Here is a 21,378-nt window from a genome sequence, read left to right on the forward strand (position 1 = left end):
AATGTACTCCATCTTCACGTAAAAGATTCACAGCATCAGACCTTATATTGTTATTCTCCAAAAATGACATTCCTGTAGCATTTAAAAAAGCAGATACCGCTTGATTGACAAGCTGCCGTTTGTACACTGAAAATGTTTACACATCTCCATGTTTGTCTCTGATTTATTTGAGAAAAAATTATCTTTGCAGCAGGAAACAGTTCCATTAGACTTTAGAAAACATCCGTCGGGGCAACCTGCAAAAACATTGCAGTCACATTGTTAGGACTCGTCACCAGTATGCCTCTCATCAGGTGATAGCAGTAATGGACGTGGTTATTGCAATGGTGTCCCCTTGATACCTCCCAGTGAATTGGGTGTACCTAGAATCACAGAAGACCCAATTCAGAAAAAGTGAAGGCAGGGGGAGATATAGTAGCTGGTGGAAGGAGGCATATGTTCTTGCCAGGATTATGGAAATTGGAGCAGTGAAGTGTCCTGAGATGTCCTACAATCCAAAAGCGTAGCACCAATGGACCTATCCCAATGGCACAAGAACGCCTGAGAGTCCAGAATGAGTGCACTTCTGCAAGTGTCTCTAGTCTGTGCACCGTGTATGAAAGCGCACCAAGGGAGTCCCAGGATGAGGCAACTGCGAAGCACAGTGAAGGAATCCGAACAGTGCAGGTGGTTGTAACAGTGCAGAGTCCAAAAGGCAGAATCGAGGGATGAGGTAATCCGATGGCGTAGCCAAAGTCAAGGTGGAGCAGGCAGTGATGAATCCAAATGTTAGGCAAGGCAGTCTGATAAGCAGGCAAGGTCAGGTTACAGAGCGGGCAGCAGAATATTCGAAACGTGAGACAGAGAGTTCCGTTAGGCAAGCAGGGTCAGGTTACCGTAATTGCAGCAGTATCAGATAAGGGGTCTGGCAGAAGCAGGTCCAGAATAACAGAAATGGGTCAGAAGCGAGGTCTCTTGGAAACAGCAAAACAAACGTCGAATCAGAAAACAACCTCAATCAAAAGCGCCGGAGTGCCGGAGAAGGCAGTTTTTATTTCCTCCAGGTCATGTGACCGGAAGGGGCACACTTTCCACTGATTTCTAAACGCTGAGCTGTGTAACATGCGAACAGGGTCTTCCACCGTCGCCATGGCAACCCCCACTGCGCGAAGAACGGCACTTTCCTTCTGTATGGGTAAGAATCTCTATAGTGTTGGTACATTGGAACCATGGGCATGGGGTGATTCATAGCTTTAGGGGATGTTCTAGCAGATGTATGGGAAACCCTGGGCTTACGTGTACACCGATTCCTGACACACATACCCCAAACTGTTCGCTTTACAATGCACAATTATAATGACTGGACATTTAAAGTGTGCCATATTCTTACAGAATGACAGCAAGCTTGCCTATTTGAACCCACAAACTACATGCCTCAAAACCTCCACTTCTTGCAATCTAATACTTTTACAGATGCCATGATTTTCAGCATACACCTTCAATGGCTGGATTGAAGAATCTCCCAAAATCCATACACTATGCCTCCTCAAAGACATAGCCATCTTCAGTGCTCTCACCAAACAAAACTCCTGCCACCTTCTCTTCTGGTACACCACACCTTAGAAACCTGATTGGCTGATCCCCGATGTCTGCGGACACCGCGATTGTCCGTGGTCCCCGCAGTCCCCTTTCCATGCCAGGCACCCTCAAAAGACTTGCATTTGGTATGTGTTGTCCGCAGACTACCGTGGTGTCCGCGGACAGAACGTCCAACTGAAGGGGATGGGGAGGTTTACACTCAATTAGAAGAGGGCATCCCATTAACCCTTTTTACTTGTATGCTTGTAACACTCTCTCATTGCCTGCTATCAAACAGTCACACATCCATCCACCAATCACATCCAAAAACTCTACATGTAACCCTGTCATCTCAGTTCAACACTTCATATGTGCACTTGAACTCTGAGGGCCTGATTCACAGAAGTGTTTTATAATGGTGCAATACCATAGGGAAACTCTCTGTGAATCAGGCCCTGAGAGTGCACATCTCCTGTTAATCACAGCCATCTGCATCAAAAACGACTGTAAAACTCTCCAACATTTCTATTTGCAGATCCAACAACATTTGCATCTAACAAAACATTATAGTACAGGTATGCTTATGTTTTTTAAAGTATTTTCTTCAACTCTTTTACAAATATATATATATACAGCTTACCTGATACTTACTCACCCTGTAATAAGCTTTTCAATAAGCATATTTTCCTTTTTAACCACTCTAACAAGTTTCATGCATTACAGCATTTAGCACCTCCTCACATCAAGTACCAAATACTTACAATGCTGTGCATATAGAAATATTTCTTTCTAGGACCACTTTCATGAAAGTTAAAACATATATATGTACATTCATAGCAGCACTATGTGTAACTTTTTTTCTAAAACTAAAAACAAAGCAGATGCAAGATAGTTAGAATATGCCAACAAGTATATAAGTACTTAAAAAATACCAGTCATTGCAATACACTTGAAATACACCATCCCAATTCTTATTACTACAAAACTTCTTCTGAAGTCTAATGTAGTTAAATTACACCAACAGGTATGTACCTTAAACATGTCCTTAACAACAACAACACACTTCAAACATACTATCACACTTGCACTGACATAATTGTAGACTTTTTTTTAATCTTCTATGAATTTTCTTTCACAATAATTATTCAAGTCAACACAACAACAGTGTAGCATGTACTAATGTTGTGCCAAACAGTACATACAATGTACTGTTTATTAGGGTCAAAAAAGTAAATGTATATGTAATTCCTACTTTAACAAATTATACTGTTTTTATCACAAAAAAACAAACCAGAGATTCCAGCTTCACTAGTGTATACTACTAAGTAGCCGTACAAAGTGTAAACAAATACATTTTCCATAAGCTCTATCCTCAATTGTACTACAGTCATAAATATCACATACTTTCTACTCCCCCTACAGTACCTATAATTACTTTACACATAGTACTATAATGGTTGTGTCCAGTGGCTTATATTTTCCAGACTCTTTCGCCACCCCGCTATCTGCGGAGAATGACTGCTGTCCACAAATCCAAAGGTTTTGACGCATCTCATGTTTTTTCACCATCTGATCAGTGGGCGCATCTGATGTCTGCAGACGTCAGGTTGCCCTCTAATTGGCCCGAAGGCCTGTCCGCAGAATGAATAGGGAAGTGAGTATGCGGACCAAACCTAGATATCCCACATTTTATTTGACCTACTTTTTGGCCGTTTAAAAAAAAATACTGGATGGATTTGCACCAAATTTACAAAATCACGCTTTTGGGTCCAAGCTGCCGCTCCTGCTGCAAAAAAATCCATTCAGCGGTTCGGGCTGTAGACATGAGCAAAATTTATTTTCCACAACTGTTGTTTACTATAACTTTGCCCACCCTAGACGAAACCTCACCAAACTTCACAGAATCAGTCCAAGGGGGCTCTTTACTTTCTTTGCAAAGTTTGGTGAGGACTTGTCAGGGGGAAACTTATGAACTGCCCAAAATGTGCTCTTCCTATGGGTTGAGCAAAATAACCATAACTACACGGCCGCTACGCAGGCCGTGTAATTTGTTGCTGTAAAAACATGGCCAAATGCTCCAATCACCGGGTTGTCAGGACTATACCGCACTGATGATTCCTAACAAGGGTGAAACAAGGTATGTGGTTGTCCTGGCAGTCTTCCAAATCTCTTTCTTGGGTTGATTAAGCTATGTCTAAGGTAGCACTCCCCTCTTAGACAAAGACAATTTCCTTGAGAAAATTGTTTGCATTTGAGCTAATTCTCATACCCACAATGCTTTGCTGTTGTGGCACAGAACTGGAGGGGAACTTCCAGTGATGGCTATTAGGTGCCGTTGTGGACTGTGTGACTTGGCTCCAATGGACTTTCCTATTTTCACATTTCAGGTTAAAAGTTTTTTTTTTAAACATTTTTAAACGCACCATAACTTTCTTGGTGATGTGAAATATGGCCAAATGCCTCAACCACAAGGCTGTCAGGACTATACTGCACTGGTGATTCTTAATAACAGTGAAACCAGGTATGTGGTTGTCCTGGCAGCCTTGCAAATGTCTGTCTTGGGTTTATTAAGCTATGTATAAAGTAGCACTGCTTTCTTAGACAAAGACAATTTCCTGGAGAAAAAAATGTTTGGGTTTGGATTTGAGCTAATTTACATACCCAGAAGGCCTTGCTGTTGTGGCTCAGAACTGGAGGTGAACTTCCAGCAATGGCTACTAGGTGGAGTTGTGGAGTGTGTGACTTGGCTCAAATGGACTTTCCTATAATAGGGCGGCGGTGAGTCAGAGGCGAGTAATTTATTTGGCCCAAATTACACAAGTGATTAAAGGTCTGCGGGGCCCCCCAGACTGCAAAGTTTCGTAAAGCTAAATAAAAAAGTAATTAACTACCAAATTGTTTTTCTCCAAAGGTGCAGCCTTCTTCCCATTCATTTTCCCATCGACAAAAAGGTCAATTTTTGCCAGAGTGCACAGCTTAAACCGTTGGACGGATTTCGACCAGGTCCGAAACAACTTGGGCATAAAGCGTTGACTCGCGATCCATACTTGGTTTGGGGTTATTCCGTGCCATGGGTATTTTAAAATTTGATGGAGAAGGGGCTACCCCTGCCCCAAAAATTATAGTTATATCTCAGATGATGCATTGCAGGATTATGGTTTTCAGAAATGAAATGACTTCCATCTTGTTTTTCTCTCGATGCGATAGATATTCGTGGCTATAGCCAAGGTATGGGAAAAAACGCAGTAAAAAGCTATTTGCAGGTCAAAAAACATACAAATGCCACCAGGATAGAGGTGGGGAGTGGCTAGAAAGTACTGAGTGAAATTTGTGAGTTGGAGGGGGATCCAGGAACCGAGTTTGCAACACAAAGCTATCTTTAGCCTCGGCTAAGGCCGTGAATATCCAACATCTGAAAGCACACTGCATCACAGAAGCAGCGTGTGTATCGCGATGAAAGGTAGAGGTCAGGGGAGGTGAGGAGGCCGTCTGGGAAGTGGGGGGAGCTGGCACAGATGAGGGGGCACTTGCTGATGACTTGTGAGAGCAGGGAAGGATTTCTTCTCCGGCTGTTTTTTGCTGATATTCACAGCTATATCCAAGGTTACAAAGGACTAAAGATAACTGGGGGTATGTGTAATACAGTACTCGCGGTTATATTGTTTTGAATTCTTTTTTTTAAACATATTTTTATAACTATAGTGGCACCATGGCCGAAGGTCTTGGCCAGTGACTCTATTGCCATCCAGGTTTCCCATTTATGCAGTAACCAGGACAGACTCTGTTTAGTTTCAAAGTGAGGAAAGGGCCAGCCTCCTCAGGCCATATTGCCTGATAAATAAGCCAAACTTACAAGCCCACTTGTTTTGAAGCTAAGCAGGGTCAGCCCCACTTAGAAACTAAGAAGGGTCAGTCCCGGTTACTGCATTGATGGCGACCTAATGGGCATCTGTATTATTTACTTTTTTGCACCGTGCTACTGTCAGTCCTTGAAGGTTAGAAGGTCAGAGACAATTATTTGCCTTTTGCTGAATTGCATTCTGGTATTTGTGGTCTCCCAGTCAATAATACAAAATAAAATAAATATGTATTTTTACAGCAACAGTGGGCTTCCCATCCCTGCAGTAACTGGAATGCACCTTGCTTAGCTTCAAAGTGAGGAAGGGGCCAGCCCACTAAGGCAATGTTGTGGAATATATGGGCCCCCCTCTAGAACAACACTTAGAGAAAAATGGCCTGAGGGGGCTGGATCCTTCCTCGCTTTGAAACTAAGCAGGATCGGTCCCGTTAACTGCATGGATGGCAGACAGTCCACGGCCCTGAATGCTGTGTGTTGTCTTAGTTTTAAATATCTCATAACACACAGCATACGCATTATTATAAAACAGAAAAAATTAAATTTCAAAAAAATCACATTTATGCTGAACCCTGGCCAAAATGAGTTTGAGACACAGCACTTAACCACTATGCTACAATGATGCTATTGTTTGGTCACAACTTTCGCCCAAATGCACTAAATAGTTTAAAACACTAACAAGCTCCCAACCATGGATGTTGGCCTTTACCAGTGGATGCAGCTTTCAACAGTGTGCACTGTATAATATATACACTGAACAGACACTAGCAATGGACTTTAGCACAATACTGGCCAGTGGCCACAATCAGCGAACAAAAACAAGTGGCCTAGATATGTGATGTCATTATTGATGTCATCATTTACATTTGTGATGTCATCTTTGATGTCCTGGTGTTAGGCTTAGCAGTGCACAGTGGTGGTGCGAGTTATGGTTGCTTAACTTACCATAACTGGCGAATTTCTGAGGTTTTTCAGTTTTACTTGTAACCATAACGTCCCTTTAACAACGTTTTTCATTGAATTGGGTGTATACACATGTTGCATTGGCAAGAGGGGCACAACTATTTGGGCATTGTCAAATGCAAGGGATGCCACCCCAATGGCACTTGAGTGAACACACCTTATACCATGAAAGTCAAACGCCATCATTACTGACTCCGAAAGGATGAGTACGACCATTACCTGTGTGCAGCTGACTCTGGATACCAACCCTGGGAGGCCATCGGTGGTTGTGTATAATATGATAGGTTATTTATAACGCGCTTAATACCCAGAGATTTCTCAGCGCGGACCCGGGGATCGAACCTGTGTTGCTCAGTGTCATCTTGCTTCCAATACGACCACGTTACCGCTGAGCTATCCTGCCTGGACCAACAAGGCAAACAGAAGGACCAGTGTTTGCACACAGCGATCATTTTAATTCTTAAAAGGAACGTGCCTGTGACTCCACTGGACAGGGGGCCACTGGCGTACAGCCCGGAGAAGGCTGGTAAGATTGTCAACACGGAAGGCACCACAGCCTGCAGAAGAGTGCGTGGAGCCCAGAGACTTGGAAGCGGAGAATGTTCATGCGTGACCCATCAGCCCAGCACAGGATGCGCGTGCTGAAGGAAGTGACCTTTTTTCTTAAGACGTATATGGACACTGCACACGGAAAATAGTCACAGTAGTAAAATCTGTGACTCGACCCTTAAGACTGTCAGATCTTTTCTTCCAATGCAAACTCCATTTATTTACTGTGCAACACCTATGTCATCCCCACCCTCATTTCCCAAATCCCATGCCCTCCCTCCACCCTCATTCCCCAACACCCGTGCCCTCCCTCCACCCTCATTCCCCAACACCCGTGCCCTTCCTCCACCCTCATTCCCCAAAACCCATGCCCTCCCTCCACCCTCATTCCCCAACACCCATGCCCTCCCTCCACCCTCATTCCCCAACACCCGTGCCCTTCCTCCACCCTCATTCCCCACCATCCGTGCCCTCCCCACCCTCATTCCCCAACATCTGTTGCCTTCCTCCACCCTCATTTCCCAACATCCATGCCCTCCCTCCACCCTCATTCCCGAACATCCATGCCCTCCCTCCACCCTCATTCCCCACCATCTGTGCCCTCCCTAACTTCATTCCCCAACATCTGTGCCCTCCCTCCACCCTCATTCCCCACCATCTGTGCCCTCCCTAACTTCATTACCCAACATCTGAGCCCGTCGTCCACACTCATTCCCCAACATCCGTGCCCTCCCACCACCCTCATTCCCCACCATCCGTGCCCTCCCCACCCTCATTCCCCAACATCTGTTGCCTTCCTCCACCCTCATTCCCCAACATCCATGCCCTCCCTCCACCCTCATTCCCGAACATCCATGCCCTCCCTCCACCCTCATTCCCCACCATCTGTGCCCTCCCTACCTTCATTCCCCAACATCTGTGCCCCTCCTCCAACCTCATTCCCCAACACCCATGCCCTCCCTCCGCTATCATTCCCCAACATCCATGCCCTCCCTCCACCCTCATTCCCGAACACCCATACCCAACCTTACCCTCATTCCAGAACATCCATGCCCTCCCTCCACCCTCATTCCCCAACACCAATGCCCGCCTCGACCCTCATTCCCCAAAATCCATGCCCTCCCTCAACCCTCATTCCCAAACACCCACGCCCTCCCTCCACTCTCATTCTCCAACATCCATACCCTCTCTCCACCCTCATTCCTGAACACCCATGCCCTCCCTCCACTATTATTCCTGAACACCCATGCCCTCCCTCGACCCTTATTCCCGAACAACCATGCCTTGCCTCCACCCTCATTCCCCAAAATCCAGGCATTCCCCAAAATCCAGGCCCTCCCTCCACCCTCATTCCCGAACACCCATGCCCTCCGTCCACCCTCATTCCCAAACATCCATGTCCTCCCTCCACCCTCATTCCCCAACACCCATACCTTCCCTCCACCCTCATTCCCCAACACCTATGCCCGCCCTCACCCTCATTCCCCAACATCCATGCCCTCCCTCAACCCTCATTCCCAAACACCCATGCCCTCCCTCCACTTCATTCCCCAACATCCATGCCCTCTCTCCACACTCATTCCCCAACATCCGTGCCCTCCCACCACCCTCATTCCCCACCATCCGTGCCCTCCCCACCCTCATTCCCCAACATATGTTGCCTTCCTCCACCCTCATTCCCCAACATTCATGCCCTCCCTCCACCCTCATTCCCGAACATCCATGCCCTCCCTCCACCCTCATTCCCCACAATCTGTGCCCTCCCTACCTTCATTCCCCAACATCTGTGCCCCTCCTCAACCTCATTCCCCAACACCCATGCCCTGCCTCCGCTATCATTCCCCAACATCCATACCCTCTCTCCACCCTCATTCCCGAACACCCATGCCCTCCCTCCACCATTATTCCGGAACACCCATGCCCTCCCTCGACCCTTATTCCCCAACACCCATGCCCTACCTCCACCCTCATTCCCCAACACCCGTGCCCTTCCTCCACCCTCATTCCCCACCATCCGTGCCCTCCCCACCCTCATACCCCAACATCTGTTGCCTTCCTCCACCCTCATTTCCCAACATCCATGCCCTCCCTCCACCCTCATTCCCGAACATCCATACCCTCCCTCCACCCTCATTCCCCACCATCTGTGCCCTCCCTAACTTCATTCCCCAACATCTGTGCCCTCCCTCCACCCTCATTCCCCACCATCTGTGCCCTCCCTAACTTCATTACCCAACATCTGAGCCCGTCGTCCACACTCATTCCCCAACATCCGTGCCCTCCCACCACCCTCATTCCCCACCATCCGTGCCCTCCCCACCCTCATTCCCCAACATCTGTTGCCTTCCTCCACCCTCATTCCCCAACATCCATGCCCTCCCTCCACCCTCATTCCCGAACATCCATGCCCTCCCTCCACCCTCATTCCCCACCATCTGTGCCCTCCCTACCTTCATTCCCCAACATCTGTGCCCCTCCTCCAACCTCATTCCCCAACACCCATGCCCTCCCTCCGCTATCATTCCCCAACATCCATGCCCTCCCTCCACCCTCATTCCCGAACACCCATACCCAACCTTACCCTCATTCCAGAACATCCATGCCCTCCCTCCACCCTCATTCCCCAACACCAATGCCCGCCTCGACCCTCATTCCCCAAAATCCATGCCCTCCCTCAACCCTCATTCCCAAACACCCACGCCCTCCCTCCACTCTCATTCTCCAACATCCATACCCTCTCTCCACCCTCATTCCTGAACACCCATGCCCTCCCTCCACTATTATTCCTGAACACCCATGCCCTCCCTCGACCCTTATTCCCGAACAACCATGCCTTGCCTCCACCCTCATTCCCCAAAATCCAGGCATTCCCCAAAATCCAGGCCCTCCCTCCACCCTCATTCCCGAACACCCATGCCCTCCGTCCACCCTCATTCCCAAACATCCATGTCCTCCCTCCACCCTCATTCCCCAACACCCATACCTTCCCTCCACCCTCATTCCCCAACACCTATGCCCGCCCTCACCCTCATTCCCCAACATCCATGCCCTCCCTCAACCCTCATTCCCAAACACCCATGCCCTCCCTCCACTTCATTCCCCAACATCCATGCCCTCTCTCCACACTCATTCCCCAACATCCGTGCCCTCCCACCACCCTCATTCCCCACCATCCGTGCCCTCCCCACCCTCATTCCCCAACATATGTTGCCTTCCTCCACCCTCATTCCCCAACATTCATGCCCTCCCTCCACCCTCATTCCCGAACATCCATGCCCTCCCTCCACCCTCATTCCCCACCATCTGTGCCCTCCCTACCTTCATTCCCCAACATCTGTGCCCCTCCTCAACCTCATTCCCCAACACCCATGCCCTGCCTCCGCTATCATTCCCCAACATCCATACCCTCTCTCCATCCTCATTCCCGAACACCCATGCCCTCCCTCCACCATTATTCCGGAACACCCATGCCCTCCCTCGACCCTTATTCCCGAACACCCATGCCTTGCCTCCACCCTCATTCCCCAAAATCCAGGCCCTCCCTCCACCCTCATTCCCGAACACCCATGCCCTCCGTCCACCCTCATTCTCCAATATCCATGCCCTCCCTCCACCCTCATTCCCCAACACCCATACCTTCCCTCCACCCTCATTCCCCAACACCTATGCCCTCCCTCCACTTCATTCCCCAACATTCAGGCCCTCTCTCCACCCTCATTCCCGAACACCCATGCCCCCCTCCACCCTTATTCCCGAACACCCATGGCTTGCCCCACCCTCATTCTCCAACATCCATGCACTCCCTCCACTATCATTCCCCAAAATCCATGCCCTCCCTCCACCCTCATTCCCCAACATCCATGCCCTCCCTCCACTATCATTCCACAAAATCCATGCCCTCATTCCACCCTCATTCCCGAACACCCATTCCCTCCGTCCAGCCTCATTCCCCAATATCCATGCCCTCTCTCCACCCTCATTCCCCAACATCCATGCCCTCTCTCCACCCTCATTCCCGAACACCCATGCCCTCCCTCCACCCTTATTCCCAAACAACAATGCCCTCCCTCCACCCTTGTTCCGGAACACCCATGCCCTCCCTCGACCCTTATTCCCGAACACCCATGCCTTGCCCCACCCTCATTCTCCAACATCCATGCCCTCCCTCCACCCTCTTTCCCGAACACCCATGCCCTCCTTGCACCCTCAATCCCCACCATCCGTGCCCTCCCCACCCTCATTCCCCAACATCTGTGCCCTTCCTCCACCCTCATTCCCCAACATCGGTGCCCTCCCACCACCCTCATTCCCAAATAGGGGGCCTGACTGGAAATGGTGGTGGCTGATTCCTTGCCAGTAACACCTGTGGCCTGACTGGCAGAGGTGGTGGCTGTTTCCTTGCCAATGGCACCTGTGGCCTGACTGGCAGTGGTGGTGGCTGATTCCTTGCCAGTGTCACCTGCGGCCTGACTGGCAGAGGTGGTGGCTGGTTCCTTGCCAGTGGCAACTGTGGCCAGACTGGCAGGGGTGGTGGCCGGTTCCTTTCCACTGGCAGCTGCGGCCTGACTGGCAGTGGTGGTGACTGGTTCTTTGATGATGATACCTGCGGCCTGACGGGCAGTGTTGGTAACTGGTTCCTTGCCAGTGGCACCTGCGGCCTGACTAGCAGTGGTGGTGGCTGGTTCCTTTCCAGTGCTAGATGTGGCCTGACTGGCAGTGGTGGTGGCTGGTCCCTTTCCAGTGGCAGCTGCGGCCTGACTGGCAGTGGTGGTGACTGGTTCTTTGATGGTGATACCTGCGGCCTGATGGGCAGTGTTGGTAACTGGTTCCTTGCCAGTGCCACCTGTGGCCTGACTGGCAGAGGTGGTGGCTGGTTCCTTGCCAGTGGCAACTTTGGCCAGACTGGCAGGGGTGGTGGCTGGTTCCTTGCCAGTGACACCTGCGGCCTGACTGGCAGTGGTGGTGGCTGGTTCCTTTCCAGTGGCAGCCCTGGCCTGACTGGCAGTGGTGGTGGCTGGTTCCTTTCCACTGGCAGCTGCGGCCTGACTGGCAGTGTTGGTGACTGGTTCTTTGAGATGATACCTGCGGCCTGACGGGCAGTGTTGGTAACTGGTTCCTTGCCAGTGGCAGCTGCGGCCTGACTGGCAGTGGTGGTGACTGGTTCCTTGCCCATGGCACCTGCGGCCTGACTGGCAGTGGTGGTGACTGGCTCCTTGACAGTGACACCTGCGGCCTGACTGGCAGTGGTGGTAACTGGTTCCTTGACAGTGACACCTGTGGCCTGACTGGCCGTGGTGGTGATTATTTCCTTGACAATGACACCTGCGGCCTGACTGGCAGTGGTGGTGACTGTTTCCTTGACAGTGGCACCTGAGGCCTGACTGGCAGTGGTGGTGGCTGGTTCCTTGCCAGTGGAAGTTGCAGTCTGACTGGCAGTGGTGGCTGGTTCCTTGCCAGTGGCACCTGTGGCCTGACTGGCAGTGGTGGTGGCTGGTTCCTTGCCAGTGGCAGCTGCGGCCTGACTGGCAGTGGTGGTGACTGGTTATTTGATGGTGGGACCTGCGGCCTGACTTGCAGTAGTGGTGACTTGTTCTTTGATGGTGACACCTGCGGCCTGACGGGCAGTGGTGGTGACTGGTTCCTTGCCAGTGGCAGCTGTGGCCTGACTGGCAGTGGTGGTGGCTGGTTCCTTGCCAGTGACAGCTGTGGCCTGACTGGCAGTGGTGGTGACTGGTTCTTTTATGGTGACACCTGCGGCCTGACGGCCAGTGGTGGTAACTGGTTCCTTGCCAGTGGCAGCTGCGGCCTGACTGGCAGTAGTGGTGGCTGGTTCCTTGCTGGTGGCACCTGCGCCTGGCCGGCAGTGGTGGTAGCTGGTGGTTTCTTGCCAGTGACACCTGCGGCCTGACTGCCAGTGGCGGTGACTGGTTCTTTGATGGTGACACCGGCGGCCTGACGGGCTGTCTTGGTGGTGGAAAGGTCCGACACCGCAGTGGGAGTGATTCTTGAGATCTTTGCAGGATTCTTGACAGGTGTATTTTGTGGATTCTTGTACTTTGAGCTGCAGGGGTGGAGGATGCTCTTATTATGACAGAGGTTTACCGAGGCTCGGTTGAGCCCTCAGCCTTTGAAGGTCCAGCTGCACTGCTGCTTTCGTCATCTGACTGGCTGCTTGGGGAGCCTGATGTTGCAAAGAGGAGCCGTGCTCAGTTGTCATGTTAAGTCATTGTTTGGCTGCATTGCAACCCTACAATCGGGAGGCTGCACGGTATGACTCTCTTAAGGGCTCCTCACGAGGCCTATCAGGAATGGGATACACATGATGGCTCAGTTGTGCTGCGCACCAGGCACTTGCCTGTGTTGGGGTTGCAATGCATTTGCTAGGGCTTGTGTTGTCAAGCACAATACTGCATAAAGGACGCCTATGCACCCCGCCAGTGTGTCAGTCATTCCCAACGAAAGTGCATGGATAATCTGATCTCTATCATGTCAGTAGTGTTTACCAGGCTGCCTGCCTGTATTTCACGCTGGTGTCATATATGTTGTATGTATGTTGAGATGTGGGGTCTGTTCATGACAGCGGCCATCATGAAAGGTTGCTGCCAGCTGAATGATTCCCACATGCTTTTGGCTCTCTGATTGCATTGAAGTAGAAGGGCACTGGCTATAGGGTCTTCATTGCATTGAAGTAGACGGGCACTGGCTATATGGTCTTCATTGCATTGAAGTAGAGGGGCACTGGCTATAGGGTCTTCATTGCATTGAAGTAGAAGGGCACTGGCTACAGTGTCTTCATTGCATTGAAGTAGAAGGGTACTGGCTATAGGGTCTTCATTGCATTGAAGTAGAAGGGCATTGAAGTAGAAGGGCACTGGCTATAGGGTCTTCATTGCATTGAAGTAGAGGGGCACTGGCTACAGGGTCTTCATTGCATTGAAGTAGAGGGGCATTGGCTATAGGGTCTTCATTGCATTGAAGTAGAGGGGCATTGGCTATAGGGTCTTCATTGCATTGAAGTAGAAGGGCACTGGCTGTAGGGTCTTCATTGCATTGAAGTAAAAGGGCATTGAAGTAGAAGGGCACTGGCTATAGGGTCTTCATTGCATTGAAGTAGAGTGGCATTGGTTATAGGGTCGTCATTGCATTGAAGTAGAGGGGCACTGGCTATAGGGTCTTCATTGCATTGAAGTAGAGGGGCATTGGCTATAGGGTCTTCATTGCATTGAAGTAGAGGGGCACTGGCTATAGGGTCTTCATTGCATTGAAATGGAAGGGCACTGGCTATAGGGTCTTCATTGCATTGAAGTAGAAGGGCATTGAAGTAGAAGGGGACTGGCAATAGGGTCTTCATTGCATTAAGTAGAGGGGCATTGGCTATAGGGTCTTCATTGCATTGAAGTAGAAGGGCACTAGCTATAGGGTCTTCATTGCATTGAAGTAGAAGGGCATTGAAGTAGAAGGGCACTGGCTATAGGGTCTTCATTGCATTGAAGTAGAGGGGCATTGGCTATAGGGTCTTCATTGCATTGAAGTAGAAGGGCAATGGCTATAGGGTCTTCATTGCATTGAAGTAGAAGGGCATTGAAGTAGAAGGGCACTGGCTATAGGGTCTTCATTGCATTGAAGTAGCGCGGCATTGGCTATAGGGTCTTCATTGCATTGAAGTAGAGGGGCATTGGCTATAGGGTCTTGATTGCATTGAAGTAGAGGGGCATTGGCTATAGGGTCTTGATTGCATTGAAGTAGAAGGGCATCGGCTATAGGGTCTTGATTGCATTTAAGTAGAAGGGCATCAGCTTTACGGTCTTGATTGCATTGAAGTAGAAGGGCATTGGTTTTAGGGTCTTGATTGCATTGAAGTAGCAGGGCATTGGCTTTAGGGTTTCTGATTGCATGGGATAAGAGTTACGCCATGACATTAAGGCATTCAGTGCACCCCAGTCATCTTGATGGGTGCCTTGAGGCGCACCCCTAACACTTCCCATGGGATATCTGTTGGACGTCCTGCATGACACATTCTTCCGACTATGGGGACTCTTTATGAGTTTGCCGGAATTTCCATGCCAATACTGACATGCTTTGCTGACAAAACAGCCACTCAAAATGCACCAGATACTCCCCCAGATTGTGGGGTTCGGCATGGCAGTGTGTAATCCCCATTTTGGAGTCCAATGCACAACATTGGTGCTTTGCCTACACTCCCCTGGGCGGTGAAAGTGGAGCCTCTCTGCCTCGGGTATTTGTGGTGCAGTATAAACACGGGGCAGCAGGTTGCTGCTAATTCCATGACAGCAACAGCTGCACAGCCATCTCTCCGCCACCACCACATTTGGTGATTCATCTGCTGTGTGGCCTGCAGCTGCAGGCCTGGCACTTGTGCATCATTATTCGTACTCGCCTGGGTCTGCTTGACTGACCACCTTGACCTCTGTTTTTCCGACACCCTCAATGGCAGCCATGTGTAGTAGTATGCTGGCTAGCTTCTCCTCCTGGGGTGTGAAATCTAATGACTCCACAGTTCCTCCCCCAGGGGCTGCTGTCCCGTAGCAAACGGTGGCTAGAAGACTGTGCACGCCTGACTTCCGGTCATTCTGATGAACCGCGCAGTCTAGTGCCGCGTCATGCTGCACCGTGCCCACCACCACGGCTTGTCCCTGATGTTAGTTCAAATAATATTCTTCCTTTGGATGCACGCCTCATAGTTCTCAGCACTGTACAGTTTCTCTACATTGGACAGCCCCTCCTCCGCTAGCACCTACAGCCCACCATTGATAAATTTGGGTTGTGTACCCAGATTTCTGCCACCTTTTCCTTGCTCTTGTCTCCTGGCATCTTTCCTGCGGGTATGAAATCTGGATGGCTATGAGAGCTAGTTCTGCTTGGTGCTAATTTCGCCGGCAGAGTTGCCGTTCAGTTACTCCTCCACTATAACAGCAGTAAGGCTAAATCGGCCAATAATTGGAGGATTCATAGATCGGCATTTGTTTTGGGGCTAATTCCTCTGGACGGAATCACCGTTACTGCAATTGTTGTGGTGCAAACACATGATCTCATAATTTGCTGCTAATTCTGCCAAACGCCATGGTGATAATGGTAAATCCATCTGGCAGAATTAGCGACGTCTTAACCACCAATCTTGTAATGAGGCCCATCCCCCAGTTTATCCACCACACTGAATCTGTTGGCAGTCTCAACGACTACCAGTCTGGCTTCAGAGCAGCCAGAGGCACGGAAACTGCAATCCTGAACACCCACCCGTGAAGACTTGTTCTCTAATCTTGATTCTAACTCTCCTTCCGTTCTCATTCTTCTTGACCTTTCCTCTGCCTTTGATTCAGTCAATCATGCCACTCTTATAAATCAGATCTGTGATACCCTTGGCATCAACGACCTGGTTCTGGACTGGTTGATCTCATTCCTCTCAGACCAAACCTCCCAGGTTCAACTAGGCCCTTTTCTCTCCTTCATCACACTCTCCACCTGTGGTGTCCCTCAGGGGTCTATCCTCTCGCCGTTGCTCTTCAAAATCTACCTTGCCCCTATAGCCCATTTGATCTCTGCATAACACTGGAAGTTAGGAAAGAAGGCAAACAACACCCAGCTCTCCTTCAAGCTTCCCTCCACTGCCTTCTCGTCTTACCCTCTCATTCCTGACTGCCTGTCTGCTATTCAGGCATGGTACACTGCTAACAATCTCTGCCTTAATGTCAGTAAGACCAAGATCCTTCTCATTGGAACCCCAGCTCTCTCCTTCCCTCCTACTCTCTGGCTGCCCTCCATAGACCTCCTCCCCTGACCCTCCTGTGAGGCAAAAAAAACCTTGATGTCATCTTCGACTCCTCTCTATTTCCTTCTCGCCTCACATCACGGACCTTGTAAAGAAGGTCCACTTTCAGCTACACCTCCTCAGAGGCATTCTCCTTTTCCTCACCTTCCCCCAGAAACTCAATGGCCCTCATTACGACCCTGGCGGAATCCGCGGTGCTAAATGCACCGCGGAGCATGGCGGAAAGCCGCCGATAGCGCCATGGGGGTTGGCGGATTTACCACCCCATGCCGACCTTGGCGGAGCGGTAAATCCCCAATCCCCATTTTACCCTTCCCCATTCCCATTCTTGCCCCATAGGGTATAATGGGAGTGGGGAAGGAGTTAATTACGCCGCCGTAAAGTACGGCGGCGTAATTAACAACGAGGTCCCTTAGCGCCATGGTTTTCTCCGCCCGGTAAAACCAGGCGGAGAAAACCTCCATGGCGCTAAGGGAACTCGTAGTACGGCGGACGGGTCCGCCGCGATTAGCGCTGGCGGAAACCCACTCCGCCAGGGTCCTAATGAGGCCCAATGTCTCCAGAGGTCTGGTCCTCTCCAGGCTGGACTACTGCAACATCCTCTTCCCCAATCTGCCTAATTCCGCTCTTCGCCTCCATAAACTAATCCAGAATAGGACTGCAAGACGTATCCCTGGCCTCAAGCCCAAGGGCCACATCTCTTCAGCCCTAAAATCTCTCTACTGCCTCCCAGTTGCTGCAAGGATTAAGTTCAAGACCCAATGCTTCATTCACAAGGCTTTCTGGGGCCTGGGACCCCACTACATCCAACTCTCTCTCCCTAAATACCTCCCTGCTAGAGCCCTTCACTCTTCTAGCTCCAACTGTCTGCAGATCAAACGCTTCTCCAAGCAGAGAGTTGGGGGTTGATCTCTCTCGTCCACAGGTGCCTCCCTCTGGAATGGCCTCCCTGCCCTTATCAGGCTTGAGCCAGATCTCCTTAAATTCCAGAAGATTCTCAAGACCCTCCTTTTCTCTTCCTTCTCCCCCCCTGCTAATGTCCCCCGCTGCCTCTTTTTTGACTGGTTGTCTGCTTCCTTCTGATTCCTACAGGTTACCAGGTCCTCCTCGACCAATATACCCCTGCACTTGGTCTGCTTTGTCTCCCCCCACCTGCACTTGCCCTTCCAGGCTCTCTCCCCCTGCACTAGCATGGCTGTTCCTGCACCCCTTGAGCCCTGCCAGCCCCATCCCTCGCACTTAGCACGTGGACCATCTTTCCCTCGCAGTCTCTGCATTCCACTGGCACCTGTCCACCTGGCCTCCCCTTAGTACTCGCCTAACCCATGGTCTGTTTTTCCACCCTGATCAGCACTTCCCCCGCACTTCTTGTTACTGTAATTGCACGATCCGATTGACACAAGGCCCGGTAGGACCGTTTTTTTCATTCCTGTTTCCCCGCCGCTTTTTTTGTCTTGTTGCACCTTGAAACATCTTTTGCTGTATAGGCACATTATAAATACCCAATAGATAAATAAATAAAGTGTAATGCTAGCTTCATGAGGTGCTTGGCTGTGACTTATTTGAGGGGCATCTTTATGCACTGTACCTGAGGTCAGACTCCATCATTTAATTTCTGTGAGTGCCGACCCTGAACCGAGTGTGGCCTAGTCAGGAATAGGCTGTGTATAAAGGTGACTTTTGTTTGTAACAGAAGGAAAGGGGATGGAGTGGTCAAACCGGTACAATAAAATAGAAAAATGACTGTCAACTTGATGTAAAAAAGGTATGGTATGTGTTGATTGGAATTTGCTGGTGGTCTTCACTCAGTATATAGGGTATTTGGGTAATCTAGGCAAGAGAAGTCACTGCAAAGAGCACGGGCACACACTGAGGCATTGTTATCATAGCGGCACAAGAGGTGAAATGCACTTTGTAACGGTGTTATAACACTGCACACTCCAGCCAGGGACTTCTTCCACTGACAATGAATGTGGCACACAATAAAAACGATGTTTTATCTTGAATCCACTTTGGGTTCTTTCTTTGAGAAGGCCCCAACCCGTCTCACACCCACCTTAACAAACACCTTGTGTCGCAATTGACTATGAACAAGGCCAGTGTGTACTAATATGATATTCATACATTTTAGGATTCAATGAAAAATCAAGCAAATCAAACAATATAGGCAGCAATCACCAATGTGATGGTAATATAATGCATGATTCCCGCAATACATTTAATTCAAACTTAGATCACAACATACATAAACCTTTAATAGTAAAACATAAGATCTTAATCTAGGACTTAATGACCCGAAGGATCACCATGCCACTACCCTAAACAAAGCCCTATCCACTTTAGGGTTCTCTCAAATAATTTCAGAGCCTACTCACATCAAGGGATGGTGGGTTAGATTAATCATCACAACTGTGCTGTTCGAATCACTGCCAACATTCCTATTCCATGGTCTGATCACCACTATATTCAGTTTGACCTTGATACTAAGAAAGTGCCCACTAAACCCATCCCCCCATGCCAGCGGCACTTGCTAGAAGCTCACGTCTACTTCCCGCTTGAAAACATTGCACCTTTCCTCATGGTGCCTGCTCTCCAGCCTCCGTTCTCCAAAGACCCTGATACCCTCGCAAGTGCTTTTAAACTCACAATCACCCAAGCTGTAGACGCCATCGCCCCTCCCACCCTAAAGAAAGCTAAAAAAGTTAAACATTCCAACTGCTGGTTCTCCGAGGAGCTGCTGGAACTACGCTCCAAGAAGGGACTTGCACTCTCAGCCTGGAAAATGAACCCCTCTGACACCACCAGGAGGGCCTTTAAAGTGATCTCCAAAGATTACAAAACCAACATAACCCAGGCTAAAGCCACCTCATTAAACTCAAGGACTGACAATGCTCAATCAGGTTCCAAAGAAATCTTCACCATCTTTAGGGAGTTCACTCCTCCACCCACTATAATAAAGGACGAAAAATGGTGCAACAGAATTCAATCTGCCATGCTAGGCAAGCTGAACACCCTGCAAACTAAAATCCTAGGCCATCAAAACGCGCTGACGCACCTCATAGCCAACCTGCACAGCAACCTGCCTATGGCCACCAAGCCAAATCCCTCTACGCCTTTCAACTTTAAAGATATGAGTGAAGCAGAAGTCATTGCCTTGCTCAAATCAATTAAACCCTCCAACTGCAAAGGCGATGCCTGTCCAGCCCAACTTATCAAATACTCTGCCCCCATCCTTGCCCCCTTCCTAACAGCATTTATTAATGCCTCCTTCGAGTCTGCCCATGTCCCAACTGGACCTAAGGAAGCCTGGGTATGCCCGCTCCTTAAAAAAGCATTTCTTGACCCAACGGTTTCAGTGAACTACAGGCCCATTACCACTGTCCCGTTTCTACTAAAAATTTTGGACAAAGCAGCCTACCTGCAAGTCCAAAGGTTCCTAGAACCGTCTCCTCGGCCTTCGGCAGTCTGATTACCGCCCACAACATGGCACTGAAATGGCTCTCCCAGACCTTAAAAACCAAATGGACGACCTCAGAGATGCAGGCAAACCAGTGCTCCTTTTGCTCCTCAACTTATCCGCAACATTTGACCTGGTGGATCACAACACTCTCTGCCACCATCTCTCTACTGTGGCTAACTTCTCCCCTAAGGCATGTGCCTGGATCACAACCTTTCTTTAAGTGAGGGCCATGAAAGTCTTCTCCGACTCAGCATGTGCCACGCCATGACACATCAAATGTGGAGCCCCTCAGGGCACATGTATTGCGCCCACTCTCAATAATCTGTTCACAAGGCCCCTGTTCAGCATTCTTGACACCGTGTGTATCTCTTACACCAACTACGTGGATGACACACAGGTGCTCATCCCACTCACAGGTGATTACGATGCAGACATGAACACCCTCACTACTATTTACTCCACGATCAAGTCCTGGATGGCAGATAACTGGTTATGCCTTAACAGCAAGAAAACCGAACTTCTGTTAATTGGATCACCCACTACACTGGGCAACCTAGACAAACAATACATGACCGTCACCATTGAAAATATACCTATGACGGTATCCCAGAACGTCAAGACCCTGGGCGTCTACCTTGACTGTAATCTGACTGTGGATAGACAGGTCAACGCCATTGCCTCCTCATTCGCTATTACTCCAAACTACTCAATGCAGCTAGACGCTTCTTATCTCAACAGAACTGCCTCACCATTGCTATGGCAATTATCGGATCAAGACTTGACTACTGCAATGCCCTCCTCGTAGGGACCTCATGTAAAAACCTGGTTAAACTCCAACTTGTTCGGAACAACGCCCTCAGGGCGGCCACGGGAACTTCAAGAAAAGACCACATCTCTGAAGTGAGAATGCACTGGCCCCCACGTCAAAGAGAAAATTGTCTTTAAAACCCTATCCCTCATGCATAAATGCCTCCATCATCTGGTACCCCCAGACTTGGTCCAAAGAAACGCCAAGCATACCTCTTCTAGGCCTTTGAGAAAGGACTACACCAACCTGATCACCACGCCCAAGACATGAAGAATCTGTGCTGGGGACACTAGCTTCCCCACCATGGCCGCTTCACATTGGAATGCTGTTCCCACTGCCCTACGGATGATCGACTCCCACTGAGCATTCCAGAAAGCCATAAAAACAAAGCTCTTTGT

Source organism: Ambystoma mexicanum, chromosome 4p (assembly GCF_040938575.1).
Source record: "Ambystoma mexicanum isolate Mex_15411 chromosome 4p, UKY_AmexF1_1, whole genome shotgun sequence".
In the NCBI taxonomy this organism is placed as follows: domain Eukaryota; kingdom Metazoa; phylum Chordata; class Amphibia; order Caudata; family Ambystomatidae; genus Ambystoma; species Ambystoma mexicanum.